The sequence below is a fragment of the Cinclus cinclus genome, chromosome 5, assembly GCF_963662255.1.
Source record: "Cinclus cinclus chromosome 5, bCinCin1.1, whole genome shotgun sequence".
In the NCBI taxonomy this organism is placed as follows: Eukaryota; Metazoa; Chordata; class Aves; order Passeriformes; family Cinclidae; genus Cinclus; species Cinclus cinclus.
In genome coordinates this window covers 18083092-18092204 of record NC_085050.1, presented here as the reverse complement: position 1 = coordinate 18092204, position 9113 = coordinate 18083092, and positions in this window count along the sequence as shown.

Genomic DNA, 9113 nt, shown 5'->3' with positions numbered 1-9113 from the left:
TTTTTGTTCATGAGACTTTAAAGACTGAGTTGCTGGTTTTACTTTTTTAAGGGGAGATTAGCTTGCCTTTTCCTCCCCCCTGCTTTTTCTTTTTTTTTTTTTTTTTTTTTTAATGCAACATTTTAATCATCCTGGTCTGACAGGATTTGGAGTCTGAAGAGAAAACGATTTCTATAGCTGACAATTTTTTTAAATGATAGCTATTTTAAGCCTTGAATTGGTTACAAAGTGACACTCCACGGACAACCTTTGTTCAAATTATTTTAAATTCTGAAACTAGTGCTTGAAAAATTGTGTTCCATGTGCTCTGTAATAATTGTTTTTCATATATTATATTTCCTTTTCCCCCTCAAAGATAACAGCATACACTTTAGTGCAGTTTAATAATCCTTTTTAAAAACCATAGTTAAAAAGACATTGGCTCCATTACTCAGCAAGCATCTGTTGTATCAAAGACCTGCTAATATATTTATCTTGATGGATAAGCTCCAGTGTTCTGGACAAAGTTCAATTTAACTGGACCAAGCTTTCAATACTCCTTTGGGGATCCTAAAGTCAAGTTCATGATCTAATTAAGATGGGTGTGATAATTATATCTGCTGCTAAGCAGGAGTCTTTCATCAAACCACATTTCAACTAAATTCAAAGCTGAAGCAGTTCAGAAGCTGAATTGATTTCTTAATGTGGATGGTGAAATTTAATTTGCCTTTAGATCCTGTATTCCTGTCCAGGCTGAGTTAGTTATAGCAGAATGATAGCTGTTTGATTTTTAGCATAATGTGAATAGGAAGAATACAGCTGTTTCAGCTGGGTGCTACCTTTCCTATTGTTCTTAAAGGGCTGCAAACATTAGGCTACCATCTTACACCTACTGCTGTTTGGAGGGTGGTGTTGGTCATGTACACATACGATGGCAGCAGCAGAGGTGCGTTTGTTATTGATCTTCTTCCAGGCATCCCAAGTAGGAACACGCCACTTAGGAATTCAGGATGAACACACAGCATTACTACTGATCTGTTTTCTCCAAAAACTCTTTCTGAAGCAAATTTCTTGTGATTGAAGTGTACCAGAGGAGCACATGGCCAAAATGCAGGGGAAAAAAACAAGGCCTCCAACATTTTTGAAGCTTTCTACATTGGTTATATGTGTTTGGCTCTTGTAACATATAAAGGTCGTGTTGCTATGGAAACTCACGTAAAGAATGTTAGCAGCCATTCTTGTCCCTTTCCTAAACTATTTCAGAGGCACTCTGTAGGCACTGGGACAGGGTGCACTGCTGCAGCACTGCAGCTGGTGGTTCACGGGTGCAGCCCTGAGCTCTGGCTGCAGGAAAATTCGGTGCTCGGTAGGGGAAAGCATTCCTGCTTTGCTTTGATGTTGGGCTGCCAAGCACATGTGAATTAGAGCTAGTTTGCAGACACAGCTACTGTTGAGGAGTTAAACCTGCAACTTTCTGAAGTCTGTGGAACTGCAGAAGGGAAAAGAGCTTAGTTTGGTCTACAATATGTCAACTTGAGAAATGTAGCTGTTGAGGGAAAATATGGTTTCTGTTATTTTCTATAGAAGTGTGTTCTTAAAAAATTGCAACATACTATATTACTTATCTTGATTAAATACCGGTCTGGTTACTACTCTCATTGTCTTCTGGCTTCTGATTCTATACTACATCTACTTCAATAGTGGTAGCGGAATTGCAAATAGCTTAGTGGGCGGAGAGGCTTGGGATACAGTGAAGACACATTTTTAAATGGAAGATGAGGAAAGTGTCTAGGAAGTTCATAAAAATAGAAATAGCCTGAAATTCTTGCTGTGCAGCTGAGGAAGTATTAAGTCTCCTGAAGAATGAGAGTATCCATAGTAAATTCTTGACCTCCTGCACAGTGTAAGCACCAGAGATTACTGTAAAAATGTAGCTCTCATTTCATCACAGTGGTAGCCTACTCTCAAATACTATGCATTTCTGGTTCTCTGTTCTGCCCTCACCCCACTGAGTAATTTTGGGTGTGGTTTTTTTTTTTTAGACTATGCTTTACTAGTGCATCAGAAAAAGGATGGGAAGGGAGGAAGGATGCCTACCAGTGAATTGCCATCCCCACTGATGCAGAACCTCCTATGTAAGAAGTCAGATGGAGCACACAGCGGCAGCAGGTGCAAGTGCACATGCCACTAGTTTTTTTTTTTTTGTTAGGGGGTTTGTAATCAGTAAATGGATTGTAATATAATTTTTTTTAATAATGTTTTAACTGGTGTCATTAAAACCCATGCTCATATCCCATGCAGATGGCACAAACTGTCATGCTCTGGTTTTCTCTTTGGTTTGATTTCTAAAAATTTCAGCTGAATGTTAAATGTGTGTCTAAATCTGCTAAAGGATAGTGCTTCAAGTTGAAGAAGAGATGCACCCCATGTTGACCTAACTGTGCATGTTTTCATTGGGCCTCACAGTTAATTTTCTGTCTCTGGAGGCATGCTTAGGAATTCTAGCCTCATTAATCCAAGGCCTCTTGAGGGGAGATGTTTCTCAGTGACACAGTCACTGAGAAAGTGGAGGTCTTTATGGGCTCTTCACAGTGTCTTGTGCTGGTTTCATCCACTGACTTCTGGATCCATATGCTCATTTACAAGTAAATAGCTTTCCATCTCTTTTTGCACTGCAATGGGTAGTATAAATGCTTCTTTATTGCTTCTACACCCTTATCAGTATTAGAAGTTATGGTGAGTGAAACACTGCTGCTGCCTCAAGCAAGGCTGTAAGGCACGTGTGGATTTGCCAGTGGGGTGGAGCAGGTCTGAGGTGTTGGAGCTCAGACCTGATGATGGCACACCTTGTGCTCTGCATCCTGAAATGCCAGTGTTCTGCCAAGCGAGGCATGGCCTGCAGTGGCCCTCCTGCAGGTATCAGCTAGGCAGAAATGATGTGTGCAGCGGGCTTGGGCTGTCCAGTCTGCTGGTCCAGGAGGGAGTGGTGTCTTCTCTTTCTTAGATGTGATGGCTCTGCCGTAGGCCCAGAAAGAAGGAGTAATAACAACGTGGTTTTGTCATGGAAGGCATTAACAGTGACTCAGGACTCCCGGGGCACCACTTAGCAGAGTTAAAAGGTGCCACTTTCATTTAGTTGCTACATATATGAACTTCCGAGTCTCCCTGTTTACTTTGTTTTTGCATAAACACCTCTCTCTGCATTTGCATGCCCTAATTTTCCTTTACCTTGCAGTTTTTCTAGATTTTTACATCCATGCAAGTGGTGGCAAAGCTCAGCTCGTTTGCTGTGACAGCATTTTAGTAAATATACTGCAATTATTTGGCATAAGCATAGGAGGCCGTAGTAGGAGCAAGGCAGTGGGGAATAAAGCCAGTTGTTTACATCTTCCTCCAAAGGACTGGTAGGTCAAACATCCTTCTCCTGTCCACAGTTCTCTGCCATTAACAGCTGTTAACGAGTCTTAGCGCATCATATTTTTCCCCCTCGAGGCTGAGTACATTATCTCTACAACACTCCAGCACCTTGCTGGGAACATGCCACAGCTCTGTTTTCAAAGTGTTTTGTTAATGCTAGTGACCTTGGTGGTGTGACCACAACACCTGCTTTACCTGATAAGATCATTAATTTTTTTTCTCTCCAGCCTTTGTGTTGAGCATAAGCAAATCTTCATTTGTACCTGGAAAACATTGCCCAAACATCAGCTTACTGGAGCACTGACCTGTATCTCCCAGTATTTTTTAATGTTTTAAATAGACAATTAGAAGAAATCAGTAAAGGCAGAGTGAGCACAAGCCTCTCGAGCAAGAATTGGAATCAATCTCATGGCTTTTCAGCTGTCACTCTGCCACAGCAACAGCTGTCTGTCAGTCGAGGTGACAGCAGAGAGCTGATCTATTCTCTTCTCTGAGCTAAACATGCACAGTGAATGTGTTCTCAAAATAAACACATTGGGAAGGACAGTGGGTTTTTTAAAGATGATAAATCTCACTCTTCTAACAGTTCCTCCTTCCTGATGGATTGAGAGCTGTCTGAGCAGCAAATCCCAGAGGGTTGTAATCAGTGGCATGGGGTCTAGTTGGAGGCTTGTCACAAGTGGTGCCCCCCAGGGTTCAATACTGGGCCCAGTATTATTTAACTTATTTATCAATGACTTGGATGAAGGTGCAGATGCCTCCTCAGCAAGTTCATGGATGTCAAAGCTGGGAGAAGCTTTGGGCTGATCCCCCTGAGTGCTGTGCAGTCCTTCAGAAGGACCTGGGCAGCTTGGAGAGATGGGCAGAAAGGAACAATCTGAAATTCCAAAAAATCAAATGCAGAATCCTGCAGTAGGGGAAGAGTAACCCCACACACCAGCACAGGCTGGGCACTGACGTGCTGGGAAGCAGCTCTGCAGGGAAGGACCTGGGGCTCCTGGTGGACACCAAGTGTCCCCGAGCCAGCAGTGCCCTTGTGGCCAAGAGGGCCAATGGTACCTGGGGTGCATTAGGGACAGCATTGCCAGCAGATCAAGGCTGCTGATCGTGCCCCTCTACTCAGCCCTGGTGAAGCTCATCTGGAGTGCTGTGTCCAGTTCTGGGCTCCTCAGTACAAGAGAGACATGGAGTTCCTGGAGCAGGTCCAGAGGAGGACTATGAGGTTGATTAAGGTATGGGAGCACCTCTGTTATGAGGACAGGCTGAGGGAGCTGGGCCTGCTCAACCCTAAAAAGAGACAACTGAGAGGGGACCTCATTAATATAAGGAAGAGCTTTTTTATTGTGTAAGTGACCAGGTGCTGGAACAGGTTGCCCAAAGAGGTTGTGGAGACTCCTTCCTTGGAGACATTCAAGAACCATCTGGAGACAGTCCTGTGCCATGTGCTCTAGGATGGCCCCTCTTGAGCAGAGAGTTTGGACCAAATGAACTCACTGTGATCCTTTCCAATCTTACCCATTCTGGAATTCTGTGATTCCTCCTCCTTTTTCAGTTTACCAGATTGCTGTAACCCCCTGCCTTTTTTCTTACTGTGGCTGTGTGTTCTTCTGCTTTTTACCTTACCTATTTGGTTTTCTGCATGCTGCTGCTTTGAATTTCTACGACTCCATCCCATCTTCTGCTGTGTTCCACCTTCAGTCAAGGTGGGGTCTGTCAGAGGAGTAGATGCAGGTGGTGCTGCCTCCAGGGCTAATGTGGCTGTGGCTGTCAGTGCCATGGCTGCAGCTGACATCCATAAAGTGCTCATTGGAATTGTTTGGATAAGGTTTAAATGGGCCTTAAACCCAGTGAGGAGTAGAAGAGGTGTAAGGGCTTATGAAGGGATTAGCTCTACTTTAGACTTTTCCCCAGTCCTTTGTGTAGGCAGGCCTGCAAGGTTTTTGCATTTGCTCCTTTATAGATCAGGCATGAATTTATTAAATTGTAAGGTACCTTCAACTTTCCCCTACCCACTGTTTGCCCCAGTTTTGTTGTTCCTACACTGCAGTGCTGATATTATGTTCATGTACAGTGTAGTTCCTACGCTACAGTGCTGTAGCTCCTTTCTCTCTTCCTCACCCCTATCCTAGCTGGAGAAATGGATTTTCTTGGCAGAAATCCTGTGTTTTGGGTCTTACTACATGGCCCCATGCTCAAGTATATCCTCATGGTGCATCCTGCATGGCAGGGCTGTGCAGGGATTGTAGTTGCTCCTGTTTTTCTGCTCTACAGTAACAGACATTTGTATTTATGAGTCTGTGAATCTCAGTAAGATAAAGCCGTGCAAGTACTGTGTCATGAAAGCATAGGGATGACACAGAAGACTGATCATGTCACTGGTCCAGACTAAGAGCACATATGTCATGAGGGACTTAGTTCAAGGCCTTCCAAAAGGACCAACAGAAATTCACAGTGGCTTAAAAAGGAGAGAGCTGATCTCAGAGAAGCCTTTGCATGTACAAAAACCCCATAAATATTTTAATTTTAAAATTAAATTTAATTCTCTATTTTATGATTTTGGTTGTACAACACTTGCATGTATCTTTTACTTTTGCCTGAGGTCTACAAAGCCTGAAATGCAAAACGTGGATTCTTCCATCTGTCTGTGAGATAGAGCTGAGTAAGTATTTTTCCCACTTTATAGGAAACAAGGACAAGACAGCAGGATCCTCTCAGAAGGCCAATTGCCTTTCATGTAGCTGTGCCAGTTACGCCCTTTGGCTCTGTCTCAGAAGCCCAAAGCAGCAGGTCAAAACGTGAGGTACAAGATAGGTAGCTCAGGACACGTACTGTCCTGTCCTTGCCTCTCTCTCTTTCACATGCAGATTGCTTCAAATCTTCCATTTTTAACTGTTTTCTACTTAAACAAAAATGAATCCATTTTCGCCTGAATAATGTTTGGTATAGGATCCGCAAGACTAACTACCACATTATAGCAATATATGGGAGTCAAATCAACAGCTCCCAAGTTGCAGGCTACTGGGTTTGACTAGTTAGATCCTTCAATAATTTCGAATTGCCTAAGGTAAAAGGAGCTTAAAAAAGATTTCTGATTTCCTTCCAGAAGGACAGAGGAGCAGTGAAGAGACTCTGAGCTATCGCCATTTCTGCTGCTCTCAGTTTATTGAATATGCACTGCCAGAAAATATCAGTTTTCAGGACAACCAACAGATACTTCAAATAATTAAAAATAGTATCTTAGCATTTATAGTTACATAGTCTCTTGCAATCTACCAATCCTACCTTTGAAGTCTATGATTTTAGGAAAATTTAATACAAGTTGCTGAAAATTAAGGGATTAGCTTATTCACATTATAAAATGTTATTGTTTTTTCAGCTGTTGCTTGTAGCTTTCCAGAAAACAAGGCATCTAAAATGAGATTTTTGTCAGGAAACATTTCAATGCTATCAGTTAGTTTGAAACATTACTTCTCTTTCTGGTTCCGTCTCAGAATAACCTTTTATTTTTAACATACAGCATGCAGAACAGAAGCATCATATGCTGCATCTATATGCAGATATTTAGATTGTTTTCCAAAGAATTTAAAATTTTTGTCCAAACTTAGGTTGTTGCTGAGGTCTGCTTTCAATTTTACTGCAAAGTCTCAACAAAGGCAAACTTTATTCAAACTGGTAATTTCTAAGACTTTTTTATTTTTTTTTTTAAATCCTACTAAGAGAATCATTTGAAACATTAAAATATAGGTACCATGATTCCTGGTCATCTAAGTCATAATTCATCCATACATACACAAAATTTCCCTTGAGATTTCACATTTTCCAAGAACACTTCCATTGTATAAAGAAATAAACCTTTCCAAGTTTTTTCCAAAGTCCAGATAATAGTTTAGTTTTATTAGTTTATATTCTAGTATATTATCGCTTCATACATAACCGTATTATATAGTATAATAGCCGATAGAATTAACCACTGCACTCAGAAGTGTCAAACAGAAGGAAATGAAGCTGCTTTTCCTCCTAAGCAATATGCAGATGCACTAGACAGAGGCACGAGCTGTGGCCTCTGTGTCTCAGGCCAGCTTGTGTGAGTGTGAGAGCAGGAGCACCGGCGGGTCACCGATCCCTGCAGTGCAGCTGGGCTGAGCACAGGCAGGCCCCAGCAGAACTGCTCCCTCTTGCCTGTATCTGTTATTTAACCAGCTGTTAAATGCCTGAAAGATAACCGAGGCAAGAGACAAAACAATGCTCTTTGGGAACACCATTGAACATATCCAATTATACGTTAATAGAGCTTGCAGGAACACAGCCTGATCCTACCAGCTGCTGACAAACAGCAAATTAACTTCAGAGAAAGCTGAGGCTCTTGCTGGTACTTGGCATCAGCCTGGGCATCAACTGCAGCTCCTGATGGACCTTAATCAAGTCTCTCCACATTAGCTTTTCCCACTAGTGTTTAACCTGTCTGAACTGCACACAAATCTGCTTCCTGTGAGTGGAGGCTTCTAACAGGCTAACAATCAAAGGAAAAAAAAACACCCAAACAACAAGCTCAAACAAACACACACACACACACAAAAAAGCAAATAAATGAAGATGGGCACAGGGAACAGACAAATTATTTGAGCCGTGTACCAAGCTGCATGTGCTGAGATAGAAACCCCTTTATTGAGGGTAACCATCCAGTAACCACTCCTATAGCAATAAGTGATAACTGAGGGCCTCTAGAACAACCCAAGTCCTAGTTTATTTCTAAATAGCTCCTAAAAACACTGATGCTATGATGGATGGCTCCTTACTTAAAAAGTTCTTTCCCAAAAAGCACAAGACTGTCAATATTTATAAGCTTTACTCACACCAGTCAGCAAATATCATAGGCAAATATGCAGTGCAAAATACATTTTGATTGATTAGACACTTTGGAGAGAAGGCACCAAGCTCCTTATTACAGATATTTATCTTGTAGTCTTTGCCACTTTGCTGCTTGTTAGTGCATATGGAGAGTTTTTCTTGCACTTTTAAATACTGGTAAGTGTGAGATGCAGGGGGAAGGTTTTTCTGTGGATTTTGTCTTATTTTAATTGAAATTAGGTGGGATGTAATGCTGCCCAAATCATGTCTTGTTAAGATCAAACTTATGTATTGTTTGAGTACTTAGAGCATTATTGAAAATTGACATCAGCTATACCACAGGAAGTGCAACTAAAATTCCCATCTTTATTTCAGGTGTCCATTATAAAAACAGGCATCATAGTAGCAGAAGATTTTCTCCTTTGTCTGCATAAGCGTAGTTAGGAATATGCCAGCATTTTGCCACCCCAAATGGTCACCAAAGTGTGGTGCTACTCTTTCCAAATTCAATGCAAGATTCTTCCTGTTTGTCTCTCAACCAAATCCTCCTGCATGCCTCATCTTCCTGAAGCATCTTTCTCAAAGCCTTTTGTTGATAAATACACAATTCCCAACAGATTGATCTCATATTTTCATATTCCTTCTTTGCTGCTCTGACCTTTATTTGCTCTTGCACACTAGTCTTTGGTTTTTTCCCATGCTTCAATCTTTGGCAGCCAGATGTCAAGTAGGAACCTCTGGGAATGCGATTCCCACACCCAGAGCATTGGCCACACTCCCAAAGAGCTTACCTTTGTCTTCATTCAAAGTTCTTTTGTCATGACTGTATTTTCCATTCTTTCTGAAAATAGGTCTTAGCAGTGCTCCAA